Here is a 13,827-nt window from a genome sequence, read left to right on the forward strand (position 1 = left end):
TGGTCCAGATGGATGGAGTAGTAGATGGTTGGTGGATGGTCACCCTGTTCCAACAAGGCTGCGACGTCAGCAAGGCGGTGGTGGAGTCATGTTTTGGGCCGGAATCATGGGAAGAGAGCTGGTCGGCCCCTTTAGGGTCCCCAAAGGTGTAAAGATGACCTCTGCAAAGTATGTGGAGTTCCTGACTGACCACTTCCTTCCCTAGTACAGAAGGAAGAACTATGCTTTCCGTAATAAAATCATCTTCATGCATGACAATGCACCATCTCATGCTGCAAAGAATACCTCTGCATCAATGGCTGCTATGGGGATAAAAGGAGAGAAAGTCATGGTGTGGTCTCCATCCTCCCTTAGACATGAATAAGGACATGGGTCCGAAACGTTGTCTGTTTTAAAGTGGCTAAATAAAAACATGATGTTTTAATACAATTGGTGGTGCAGCTATACTATTATTTTTGGACTGTTTTCTTGGGACCTTGGTGCAGGTCCAATAGTTGGCACACCTGCAAACAAGTTTTGCTACACCCTTGGTGCTTGGGCAATTTCTGACTTTTCTTCAATCCTATTGAGAACCTTTGGAGCATCCTCAAGCAAAAGATCTATGAGGGTGGGAGGCAGTTTACATCCAAACAGCAGTTCTGGGAGGCTATTCTGACATCTTGCAAACAAATTTAAGCAGAAACTGTCCAAAAACTCACAAGTTCAATGGATGCAAGACTTGGGAAGCTGCTATCAAATAAGGGGTCCTATGTTAAAATGTAACGTGACCTGTTAAAATGTTTAAAAGTTAAAATGTTGTTCAAAGTTTGATTGAAATAGCTTTTGATTTCAGTAAATATGCTACAAACACAACAAATGACAATTTTCAGTTCTTTACAACTTATAAAGTGTTTTAAAACTTACTGTGCGTAATAATTTGTAACAGTGCATTGTAAGTTTTTTATTTTGAAAAAAAAATACTGTTTTCATTAGGAGGTTTGTACAATAAAATTTGAATTGTACTCTTAATAGTTGATAACATGAGAATTATGCTGACTGTTGTTTACATCAATTACTTAGGTAAATGAGAAAGATATCATTGGCATAATAATTTGGAACAGGGTGTATATATATATATATATATATATATAAAACACCGAAGGTGACTGCACTCTCAGACTGGACTGGGTACACATCCTATGACCCTGCAACATGCTCAGCCCTGAGTGCAAGTAGGGTGTTTTTCACTTTTTTTTGCTCCATTGACTTCTATGGGGGAATAGGTTATTGCTCTCGCAATATTCTAAGTTCGTCTTTTTACACACATCTGGTTAGCGCGTAATCAAAAAACAGTTTACTTTTAAACTCATAATACGAGCGCTACCCGGTGTGCGCAAAATGCTTACTTCTAGCGCAGTTAATGCTCCACTTGTAATCAACCCTTTGTGTTTCATATTCCTCTAACACTTGCAAAACATAAAATAATAAAATATCACCATAGATAAATAAAATGTCCAAAACCATGTGGCAGGAATCTTCTTTCACAGTCTAATGATGCAAACGGTTTATGATTCCATGAGCCCAACTGACAATGCTATACATATGGTACTCAAGACGTGCGCTGCTGAGGCTGGCTTCGTATTTTCTCGTGGAAGTGAGCTAATTTTCAACAATTGGTAAAAAATAGGTAAACGTGTTAATACAGTAAAAAAAAATGTTTTCGTTTTTTTTTTAATTGTACATTCAGATTCCATCGTTAGGGCGGATCACATCATATGTGTAATTAGGGGAGTGTACTGAGAATCGATATTTGATTGGCTAGAGGGGGTACATATACAGCAGGTCTGTTTAAAGTATATTCACAGCCTGATGAAACGGCTCTGTGCAGCCGAGAAACGCGTTTCTGGATTTTAAACCAGAACTGCTTTATACCTCTAATCTATCCTCGGAATGAGTGAGCATTTGGGCATTGACAGCGCGCACCATATCCACACACCCCTTCCAGCATATGTGACGATTGGATACTCTGGAGGAAGGTGTGAGCGCAGGTCCGATCCCGATTGGCAGAAGGATTCACATGACCGGCTGGTGGCCATTGCTGTGTGGTGTCTGCTGGGCGACTGTAAGGTCCCAGTTTGCGATTTCGGGCACTTTTTTTAGTGCCGCTCCGTTTGTGAGTACATTTCCCGTCCACTTTTATTGTCTGTTCTTATCCTGACGATATCACCCTATTGGCGCCTTCTTCTTTCCTGCTTTAGGACTTTCATACATTCAGATTCCATGACTCTTTAAAGGGATATGAAACCCAATAATTTTGTTTTGTGAATCAGACAGGACATACATTTCACCTTACTTCTATTATCATATTTCCTTCATTCCCATGTTATTCTTTTTTGAAGAGGTACCAAGGAAGGTGTTTGGAGCACTACATGTCAGGAAATAGTGCTGCATCTAGTGCTCTTGCAAATTTATCACGTTCTTGCAAATCTGCTGAGATATAGTGCCCCAGACATGTGCACACTCCTAAACTTACGGCCTTTCACTTTGTTGGAGATAATACAAGAACACAGAAGCGCCACATGGCCCAATATTGTTTGATAACAAATATAAATAAGGTATCAGGTAGATACACTCACATTTGGTGCGGCACCCCTAGTGGTGCAGATTAAGCAGTCTGGGATCAGTTAGCAGTCACCCAGAAGACTGGCCTCTGGTGGATATTCGGTAATATTTAGTAGAGCACCTTCCCTGGTGCAAACTAGGCAGGCTGGGTTTAATACAGTCAACCAGCAGACTTAGAACCAGTGATCTGGAACTCCCCAGGATCCACAGGTGGAGATGTAGACGATAATAAGCAAGAGTGGTAGATAAAATAGTCCGGCAGCAAGTGGTAATTATGTAAAAATACTTACTTTATTTAAAATAATAATATAATAAAAGCTACGCGTTTCTCAGCCCAACAATGGCTGTTTCATCCACTTTGTTGGAGAGATACCTAGGTACGTGTTTGTAGTGCTACATGGCAGGACATAGTGCTGCCATCTAGTGCTCTTGTAAATAGATAACATTCTTGCAAAACTGCTGACATATAGTGCTCCAGGCGAGTGCATGCTCCTGAGCTTACATCCCTGCTTTTCAACAAACGATACCAAGAGAATTAAGAAACTTTTAGTGTAGAAGTACATTAGACACATGCTCCATCTAAATCACATTTCTTTTTAAACTCTCAGACAGGTATGTGTTAGACAGATTAATAATTTACCTGTGTACTTCCTTTCTAGAAATACAATCAATGTGAGACAGATTGAAATGGAGGGGGTGGTGTTCAGTTACTGGCTTTTTATCAACCAAAGGAATGCATGAATAATATTTAGTGAAACATTCAAGGTAACCTGGGCACCGCAGTTGCTGAATTTAGCCGATACCAACACTCTGGATATTAGAGCCTAAAGCAGGTAACAGCGATATTCATATATAAACAATCTAATCAATGTGCTTTTTGTAAACTCCGTCCTCTCCCCTCTGATTTCTTTCTACTCTTAAAACACATCATTAAAATGTTGTTGTGCACATTGTTGCCAAAATTTGAAAAACATTCCAGGGACAATTTGTAGCAGAGCAATCAAATAAGCAGATTATAGAAGTACAGACAAACAGGTTGCATAGCTCTGCCCAAAAACCACGTAAAGTAAATTGCATATAATATGCACAAAATATGAAATATTGTATTATTCAGTCTAATCTGTAAAATGCAGGAAAATATAAATTATTTTATCATTCTGCTATTCTAATGTAAAGTGCAGGAGAATTAATCTGTCTAGTCTAAGGTGCATGTGCATGTCATTGCAGTGGCTTTTAACCCCTTGATTAACCTAGGTTCTGGGTAATCAAAGGGTTAAAAGAGCGTATTATTTTTTTTAAGGTAAGAAATATATATTTTTTTACATATTTTTTTTTAGTTTTATGCATTGAATCTGAGTTTTCATGTATCCTTGAGATTTATTAATCTGAATATCCCTTTAAAAAGAAATGTTTGCAGTACACAAAGGACGATAAGCAGATGTAGAGAGGAGGAACTTCAGATGAAGAATTCAATCCTTTGTGTCTCGGGTTTTGGATTTTTTGACTTGTTATTCCAGTTTGTACTTTGGCAGCAATCTGTTTAGGGAGATGTAACCAAGGAAAATAAGACAATTAAGACATCACTTAATGCTTGATGTCATACGTTTTTTTATTAAAGGGCCAAGATACCCAAATGTTGAAGCACATGAAAGTGATGCAGCATAGCTGTAAAAAACTGACTAGAAAATATCACCTGAACATCTCTATGTAAAAAACAAAGATATTTTACCTCAAAAATTCCTTAGTAGCCACATCCCATTGTAAAGGATTTCTAAGCAGCAAATCAGTATGTCTGTCCCGGGACAGCTAAGGGAGGGAGCTTGTGTTCACACTCATCTTATTTCCCTATTCAGTTTAAGGAAGTTTACTATGAAATCTCATGAGAGTTAAGTAAAATCTCATGAGATCACAGTAAAAGAGTTCATGACCTCAGCACTGCTGATGCTGATTGGCTGCTGTTCATTTCTTCATTTTTTTTAATTTTTTTTTACCTGCAGTTGGGAGCAGATGAAGTATAACTTTTTACACAGCACTCACTCTTGTGAGCTGAGAAAATTGTGAGGTAAAATATCTTCCTTTTTTACATAGAGATGCTCAGGTGATATTTTCCTGTCAGCTTGTTACAGTTATACTGCATCAGTTTCAAGTGATTTAGCATATCAGTATTATGTCCCTTTAACTCTTTTTTCCCAATCCTCTCAACTACACACATTTCCTGCCCGCTATGGTGTACGTCCTATCATTCCCTTTTGGAACTCGGGGGTCTTGGCTGTGTGAGGGAGATTAATGGGCGGAGTCACAACTGCAGTGTACCATAGGCAGAGTCAAGTCAGTTGCTGGTATCACATTGGAACTCTGGGCATTTTCATTCAAGGGAAAGCTGCCAGAGTGACAGTGAAGGAAACCTTGCAAACTGTGACAATTTCAGAATACGTAACACACACAGCTGGCAGGGTCTCTGCGTGGGGCATTCTAGTCATACTTCCCAAAAAATCACAGAGGTTAGGGAACTTGTTGGGGACAGTCCATTGGCATTTCATGGCTGGAGCCATGGCAGGAGGATTAGGCCTGGCCATGTAGGGGGCAGATATGGGCTGAGGCAGTCCCTTTAACCTGGGGCAGTTACCCTGGCCGAGAAGCTGTGGAGGGAAGTGGGCCAGTCCCATGACAGTCCCACATTATTCAGGAGGGTTGAGAGATTCTAGTGCAGATCATTTAGACTTTAGACCGAGAATTTATAAGACTGCACCAAAACTGCCAAGACTTGGACCACACCGAGCCCTCTTACAAACAATTTTGGGCTGCTGGATATTATGGTTGTCCATATATATATATATATACTATATATATATATATATATATATATATAACAGGTCTGTCCACCTGCTTTAAATTATTTTATTATCATTTGGCGATGATTCGAAGTCAACTTCTAAAATAATTTCCCATTCCAACCAATCAAAATGGTATACGTCCCATCATTTCCTTGCTGCTTACGGGGACAGGGAGGTAGAAAACTTGCAGACAGTGCTGTGCTGGCAGGGGTGGGGCTGGATATGGTTGAGTTTGCCATGGGGTGGTGGCAGGACAGTGCCTAGATACAGGGATATTTGCCCTGACCAGTGAAGCTACAGGTAGGGAAGCGGATACACCTCTCAACCAGTGATAACTCTGCAAGATCCAGGGTGGCTTTGAGGTCTACAATTGTTATACAAAGTGCACTGAATGTTGTTTGCAGGACTTTTGAAGCTGTTCCAGTTAGTGTGGAAATCATAAGATAACCCATTTATTGTGTGCTTTTCTATTGCAGCACAAACACACGCCTATACCTGGGTAGTGACAATTCAACACCTGTATTCACACCAACATAATTAAAAAAACTTTTCAAGCACATACTGTAATTGCAGAAATTTGGGCCTAGCAAAATCTATTCTTGTGCCTTCATGAGCCTTTTTTTTTTGTCTATTTGCTCATTTTTTATTTTTAAAATTTGCATATGTTCAGTTATATATTGTTAAATATAGCTCAAATCCCTACTTTAAATGATATAACAGATTTAATAATATCATCATAATGTCCAATAATTCTCGCAATAAAGTGTTTGGATGTTTAAATATGTTAAAGGGGCATAACAGAGCAAGTTTATATTTTTTTCCTTATTTTGTTATCACACTATTGCTTGCACATTAAAGGGACAGTCAACATAAAAATTATTATTATTTAAAAAGATAGATAACACCTTTACTACCCATTCCCCAGCTTTGCTCAACCAACATGGTTATATTAACATACTTTATAACCTTTAAACCTCTAAATTTCTGTCTGTTTCTAAGTCCCTAAAGACATCCCCCTGATCACATGCTTTTGTATTTGCTTTTCACAACAGGGGAGTGCTAGTTCATGTGAGCCATATAGAGAACATTTTGCTGACGCCCGTGGACTCTAACAACACAGCACTAAATTGGCTTAAATGCAAAGCAATAGATAATAAATTTAAAATCGTGTGATCAAGAAGACGCTTAGAAACAAGGTAATCACAGAGGTAAAAAGTGTATTAATATAACCATGTTTTCTGTGCAAGACTGGGGAATGAGTAATAAAGGGATTATCACTGTTCCAGCTTGAGACTACTAACGGCTCTCATTCAACGCCGAGGAAACTTCCATTTGCACCTATCTGCCTGTTTGATTCTCACACTTGGACGAACGTAGCAGCTTATGCCTGTGTTGAGCTATCTGAACTGCTCGTGAGTGTTCAAGAAGCGTGACTCGCACGACTTAGTGCTTTTTACATTGTGAGTACCCTGCATATATCTTTCAGAGATTGGTTGTCCTTTTTATCTGCACTATTGCGGCACGCCTCTTGTTCTTCTTTTTCTATACCGTTTGGGATTCTCAGCTGTTTACTAAGCTGGGGAAGAAGGCATTTTTACCTGTGTTGCGCTATCTGAATGGCTAGTGAGTGTTCAGGAGGCGTGACTTGCACTTGATCTCATTGTTCCTTTTGATCCGCAACATTGCAGCGCCTCCTTTGTTCTTCTTTTGATATGTGTGTAGCCACCAGCTAGCTCCCATTACCAAACCTATTTGATCCCTATAATTGTTTTGTTCTACTCCGCTTTGTTTATAGCGCTGTGGAATGTGTTGGCGCTCCAAATAACCGATAATAATATTAATAAATAATGTATGCTTTTCAACAAAGGGTAACAAGAGAACATAGTAAATTTGATCATATAAGTTGAAAAGTCTCTTAAAATTGCATGTTCTATCTGAACCCTGAAAGTTTAATTTTGACTTTTGAATTCCAAAATTGCTGATAATTATGTGAAATTATTTACTTAAAAAAACGTAATGGATATTAAAGGGACATAATACTCATATGCTAAATCACTTGAAACTGATGCAGTATAACTGTAAAAAGCTGACAGGAAAATATCACCTGAGCATCTCTATGTAAAAAAGGAAGATATTTTACCTCACAATCTCCTCAGCTCAGCAGAGTAAGTTCTGTGTAAAAAGTTATACTTCATCTGCTCCCAACTGCAGGTAAAAAAAAATTAAAAAAAATGAAGAAATGAACAGCAGCCAATCAGCATCAGCAGTGCTGAGGTCATGAACTCTTACTGTGATCTCATGAGATTTGACTTAACTCTCATGAGATTTCATAGTAAGCTTCCTTTACCTGATTGGTGAAATAATATGAGAGTTCACAAGGCTCATCCTTTCAGCTGTCCCAGGACAGACACACTAAAATGCTGCTTAGAAATCCTTTACAATGGGATGTGGCTACTGAGGAACTTTTGAGGTAAAATATCTTTCTTTTTTACATAGAGATGTTCAGGAGATATTTTCTAGTCAGCTTTTTACAGCTATGCTGCATCACTTTAAAGTGTTTAAACATTTGGGTATTATGGCCCTTTAATGGTTGAATTTATTTAGTCACTTCAGACATCACTGATATTAAACTAATGTAAAGGACATGAAAAACACATTTTTCTTTCATGATTCAGACAGATCATGCAATTTTAAACAACTTTCCAATTTATTTCTGATATCGTTTTTTTCATTCTTTTGGTATCCTTTGTTGAATTAGCATCAATGCTAGCTAATCATGTTGGATGATCCAATAACAAGAGGCATACTGTATATGTGCAACCACCAATCACCGGCTAGCTTCCATTAGTGCACTTGTACTCCTGAGCCTACCTAGGTATGCTTTTAAAAAAAGGATAACAAGGGAATGAAGCAAATTAGATCATAGACGTATATTGGAAAGATGTTTAAAATAACATGCTCCATCTGACTCATAAACGTTTAATTTTGGTTTTAGTGTTCCTTTAACTGCCATGTTTTACTTTTGCCTTAGCTGAATATATTTTTCTTCCATTTATAGACACACTATGGAATCAGCACATCACAATATCCAATCCATGAAATGTAGAAAAAATGTTCTAGTGCACACCTGAAGGGCCCCCCTTCCAAAGTCCCCAACAGTAATATCAAAATAGAACACACAGTTGGCACTCAGGATAGGTAACAGTACCTTTTAATACAGTGACCAACGTTTCGGGGTTCCTGCTCCTTTATTAAGCTGCTCCTTTATTACAGGGACATGAAACCCCAAAAAAATCTTTCATGATTCAGATAGAGAATACAATTTTAAACAACTTTCTAATTTACTCCTATTATCTCATTTGTTTCATTCTCTTGGTATCATTTTTTGAAGGAGCAGCAATGCACTAATGGTTTCTATTTGAACACATGGGTGAGCCAATCACAATCAATATATATATGCAGCCACCAATCAACAGCTAGAACCAAGGTTCTCTGCTGCTCCTGAACTTGCCTAGATAAACCTTTTCAGCAAAGGATAACAAGAGAAGGAAGCAAATTAAATAATATAAGTGAATTGGAAATGTGTTTAAAATTGTATTCTCTATATGAATAATGAAAGAAAAAAAAAATGGGTTTCATGTCCCTTTAAGCTTCCATGTTGGTCTTCAAAAATCCAGTGAAATCACCATTAAAGTCAACATAAAGTATGCAAAAAAACAATTACACAGACATTTTCATGTATTTACCAACTAAGGAGCGAAAAAGAACCAGAAACCCAGCAATAGATATCCAGTATCATGGTTAAAAATAGTGCAATTAATTAAAAAACTTGCCATTAAAGGGATATGAAACCCAGACATTTTCTTTTGTGATTCAGATAGAACAAACCTTTTTAAAAAAGTTTCCAATTAACTTGCTTTGTTCTATTGATATTCTATGTTGAAGAGATACCTAGGTAGGCATCTGGAGGAAATAGTACTGCCCTCTAGTGTTCTTGCAAATGGAGGACATTATTGCAAACTGCTGCCATATAGTGATCCAGAAAAATTAAATTAGAACGTTGTTTAAAATTGTATGCTCGCCTGAATCATAAAAGAAAATGTTTGGGTTTCATATCCCTTTAAAGGAACACTCAAGTCAAAATTAAACTTCAAGATTCAGATACAGCATGCAATTTAAAACAACTTTCCAATTTACTTCAATTAACAAAATGTGCACAGTCTTTTTATATTTACACTTTTTGAGTCACCATCTCCTACTGAGCATGTGCAAGAATTCACTGCATATACGTATATGCATTTGTGATTGGCTGATGGCTGTCACATGGTACAGGGGGAGTGGAAATAGACATAACTTTGCAATTTATTTAACAAAAATCTGCTACTCATTTGAAGTTCAGACTAAGTGCTATTGCATTGTCTTCTTATCATGCATTTGTTGATTATGCAAATCTACTGTATTGACTGGTCCTTTAAATAATTTTAAATTGCAATTCAAACTGGTTGGAATCTAGGTAGATTGTCACTCCTTCTCTAGCACTCTAAGGGTTAAATTAGTCCCTTTAAATGTATGTTGCTGGTCACATCCAATCATCAGTTTCGTTCTCTTTTGAGTAATAGAGCTAGAAGGGATTTTCCTTCCTGATAGCAGAAGATTTACTTTACACAGCAGAGGGCAGCATCTGTTCAAAACTACTTTTTAAAGTATTTAAAATGATAGACAAATATTAGACAAAATCAGCAAAAGTATGCTAGGCAACAATTGTCCTATACATTTCGGATCTCTAGCAAAATATAACGAAGAAAATGTTTAAACAGATAGATAACCCCTTTATTACCCATTCCTCAGTTTTGCACAGAAAATCTGGTTATATTAATATACGTTTTACCTCTGTGATTACCTTGTATCATTTTCTGACAGCCCCCTGATCACATGACTTTATTTATTATCTATTGACTTGCATTTCAGCCAGTTAGTGCGGTGTCCTGCACCACTTCATGGGAGAGAGCACAATGTGATCTATATGGCCCACGTGAACTAGCACTCTCCTGTTGTGAAAAGCAAATAAAAATGCATGTGATAAGAGGCTGTCTTTAGTGGCTTAGAAACAGGCAGACATGTAGAGGTTTAAAGGTTATAAAGTATATTAATATAACAATGTTGGTTGTGCAAAGCTGGGGAATGGATAGTAAAGGCGTTATCTATCTTTTTAAACAATAAGAATTTTTGTGTTGACTATCCCTTTAACATATGAAACATAACACTCTCCAGTCCTAACTTGAGAAATTATGATGATGGTTCTGTCTATACACGCACACTTACAGAAAGAGGTGGAACCGGTTGGGGTTTTTATAATCATACATTCTTTTATTGAGCATGTCAAGAGTGTCTGAGGTATCAGAGAAAAGAATACCCACTAAGCAAGCAAGACTCAGACAAGTGAGTATTCATTCAGCTCTATCTATGCTGTGGTTAGGTTCTTAGGAAATGTCCTAGATTTACTAAACTGACAGAGAGTACTTCAGAACATGTTCTGTCATTTCCAATTGTGACTCCACTCTGTAGGATATCGTAGAAATAATTGTATAGATTTTCCTAGCTTTGAATTCTTCATGAATATATGGACTGTGTATAAAGTAACTTAGATATTTGGCCCTTTGTCTATTTGGCCCTTTGTCTATCAAGTATCCTAGGTATGACCTAATATAAATTAGAAACCTCTCAAAGCAGAACTATTATAAAGGTTAATGGGGGTGTGTGTGTAATTCATTGGAAATATAAGAGAAATATTATTTGTTTATATTCTTACCGCAGATTTTTTGTCTGTATGTTGGGTAATAGTTTATTATTATATATAGCACAGTTCATTAGTATTTCACAAGTTTTTAGATGTGTTTGTTTAATAACTTTGTTTATAGTAGAGGTACCCAGACTTTACAGAGCTGGAATTTGGATGGGGGGGGGGGGTGAATTTTGGTGATGCCAAGAAAGCTATTGGTGCAGGGTGTGAATGAGATGCATAACCCCCACCCCTAGCAAATGTTGGGATATACTTTTTATGAATTTCATCAGTGCAATAGCCTAAGTAATTTTCCGTTTAGAAGTTTTGCACAGAAATATTCTAATAATCTTTACTTTAATCTGAAATTTAAAATAAATAATCTGCTGTAGTGTGGAAACTATATAATCTATAAAGTTTAATGATCTATTTTTAACAATTACAGTGAAACAGTGAGCTGCCACGTTTGCATTAAAAATTTTTTATCATGTATTAAAAAGTGTATTATTTAAACACCTAAAATATTTTTACATTAAAAAAAGTTTATTTAAAGCAATTTAAAGGGACAGTATACACCAATTTTCATATAACTGCATGTAATACTAATAGACACTACTACTGTATAAAGAATAAAATGCACAGATACTGATATAAAAATCCGGTATAAAACTGTTTAAAAACTTACTTAGAAGCTCTCAGTTTATCTCTGTTGAAAAGGCAGTTGGAAAGCTCACTGCTAGTGGGAAATAAGACCCCCCTCCCCCTTCTTTTGCATATGAAAAGACCCTTTACACAAACAGGAGCAAGATGGAGTAGGTATACTTTGGTACTCTCATAAAACTTTGGGGCTTGGTTAGCAGTCTGAAAATCAGAGCAATGCTATTTAAAAATAAGCAAAACTATAAATTAAAAAAAAATAAAAAAATTATGGGCTATATAAATAGATCATCTACAAAACATTTATGCAAAGAAAAAATGAGTGTATAATGTCCGTTTAACCTGATTTTGAAAAAAACTGAAGTACTTGTTATTCACAACCCATCCCTAGACACAGATAAAAGCACCACCTTCTTCTTTATTGGAAGTAAAGTGCCCCAAAAACGTAAGAACAAAAAATATTTAATTTAAGTACAAAAATATATTTTTTTAAATTGTGAGGTGTTTTTTTTAATGCTATATTGTAGATGTTAGCGATTTAAAATGGACTTTAATGTTCTTTTACTTTGCTTGAGTAAAACACCTGTGTGTTGCTTGTGACTACAGCAGTGGTACAGAATAGACCTAAGCAAAATAAATTTGCACAAACTTGTAAATCTGTGGTCATAAAATCTGAATGTCGGTAAATAGGAAAATGCAAACCGGATGATGGATTAGAAAGAGGGTTTTTTGACCTCACTTAGGCCATGAAGTGGTGTGAGTTAGAGGTCAGTGGGAGGGTAAGGGACAGTCTTTGGGCTAGATTTATTAAAGCTGAGGCGGACAGGGGCACGTATACCCGCCCCTGTACGCCTCAGCTCGTCTGTGGCAAGGTGAAATTACCCGCAGGCAATTTTGCGCTCCCGTGCAATCCCGCCACCTGCCCACGCATAGCCAATCAAGTGCGGGCAGGAGCTGTCAATCTCCTCGGTCTGACTAGACCGAAGAGATTGAATTTCGCCACCTTAGAGGTGGCGAAAAGGTTAGGGAAGCGGCGGTCTGGTGACCGCTGCTTGATAAATTACGGCGAGCAAGTTCTTGTGAGAACTCGCAGCCGTAGGGCTTTAAGAAATCTAGCCCTTTATAAGGGATGGAGCAGAAGTAGAACACCAACCCCCCCCCTTTCTTATGCTATAGCTGCAAGGAGAATCACCCTCACTCCCTCCCTAATTCTTGATGTCGCAGATTTGGGTGGCTTAGTGCTTGTTGAGTGACTTGTATATTGATGCTGATTTGGTGCCTCTGTCTAGGGCGAGGGAGATTTTGCAAATGTACCTGGCAATTAAGCTGGTGGAAGGTACATTTGGGTGGGGACAAGCACCTTTAGGTTCTTAAGGTTTTAAGTTATATGTTCAAAGATTTAATTTGTTTATGAGAAAAAGATTTAAAGGGACAGTAAACCCAAAATTAAACTTTCATAATTCAGATAGAGCATGCAATTTGAAGCAACTTTCTAATTTACTCCTTTTATCAAGTTTTCTTCGTTCACTTGCTATCTTTATATAAAAAGCAGGAATGTAAAGTTTAGGAGCCTTCCCATTTTTGGTTCAGAACGTGGGTTACGCTTGCTTATTGGTGGCTAAATGTAGCCACCAATAAGCAAACGCTATCCAGTGTGCTCTTTTCTGCTGCTTGCCCCTAAATACATTAGGATTACATAATTAACAATCGCATGATAAAAAGGCAATACAATAACACTCACTCTTAATTTCAAATAGCAAATAAACAGTTTTTTTCCCCAACAAATTTATTTTTCTCCCCATTTGCCGTCCCCCTGTATCATGTGACAGCCATCAGCCAATCACAGACTAGTATACATATACCTTATGAGCTTGTGCACGTGTTCAGTAGGAGCTGCTGCCTCAGGTGTCTAAATAAAAAGAATGTGCAAAATTTCAGCTAGATTACGAGTTTTGC

At 37.4% G+C, this 13,827-nt stretch overlaps 1 protein-coding gene across 1 annotated transcript in view; it reads left to right on the forward strand.

Annotated features, from left to right (window-relative positions):
* The first annotated feature begins 10,749 nt into the window (after positions 1-10,749).
* ARHGEF10L (Rho guanine nucleotide exchange factor 10 like) overlaps positions 10,750-13,827 on the forward strand; it is a 278,910-nt gene continuing 275,832 nt past the window's right edge. Inside the window, exon 1 of the mRNA XM_053690269.1 lies at positions 10,750-10,874. The gene's annotated coding sequence lies outside the window, so the exon portion shown is untranslated. The remainder of the gene's footprint in view (positions 10,875-13,827) is intronic.

This window comes from Bombina bombina, chromosome 8 (assembly GCF_027579735.1).
Source record: "Bombina bombina isolate aBomBom1 chromosome 8, aBomBom1.pri, whole genome shotgun sequence".
NCBI lineage: Eukaryota > Metazoa > Chordata > Amphibia > Anura > Bombinatoridae > Bombina > Bombina bombina.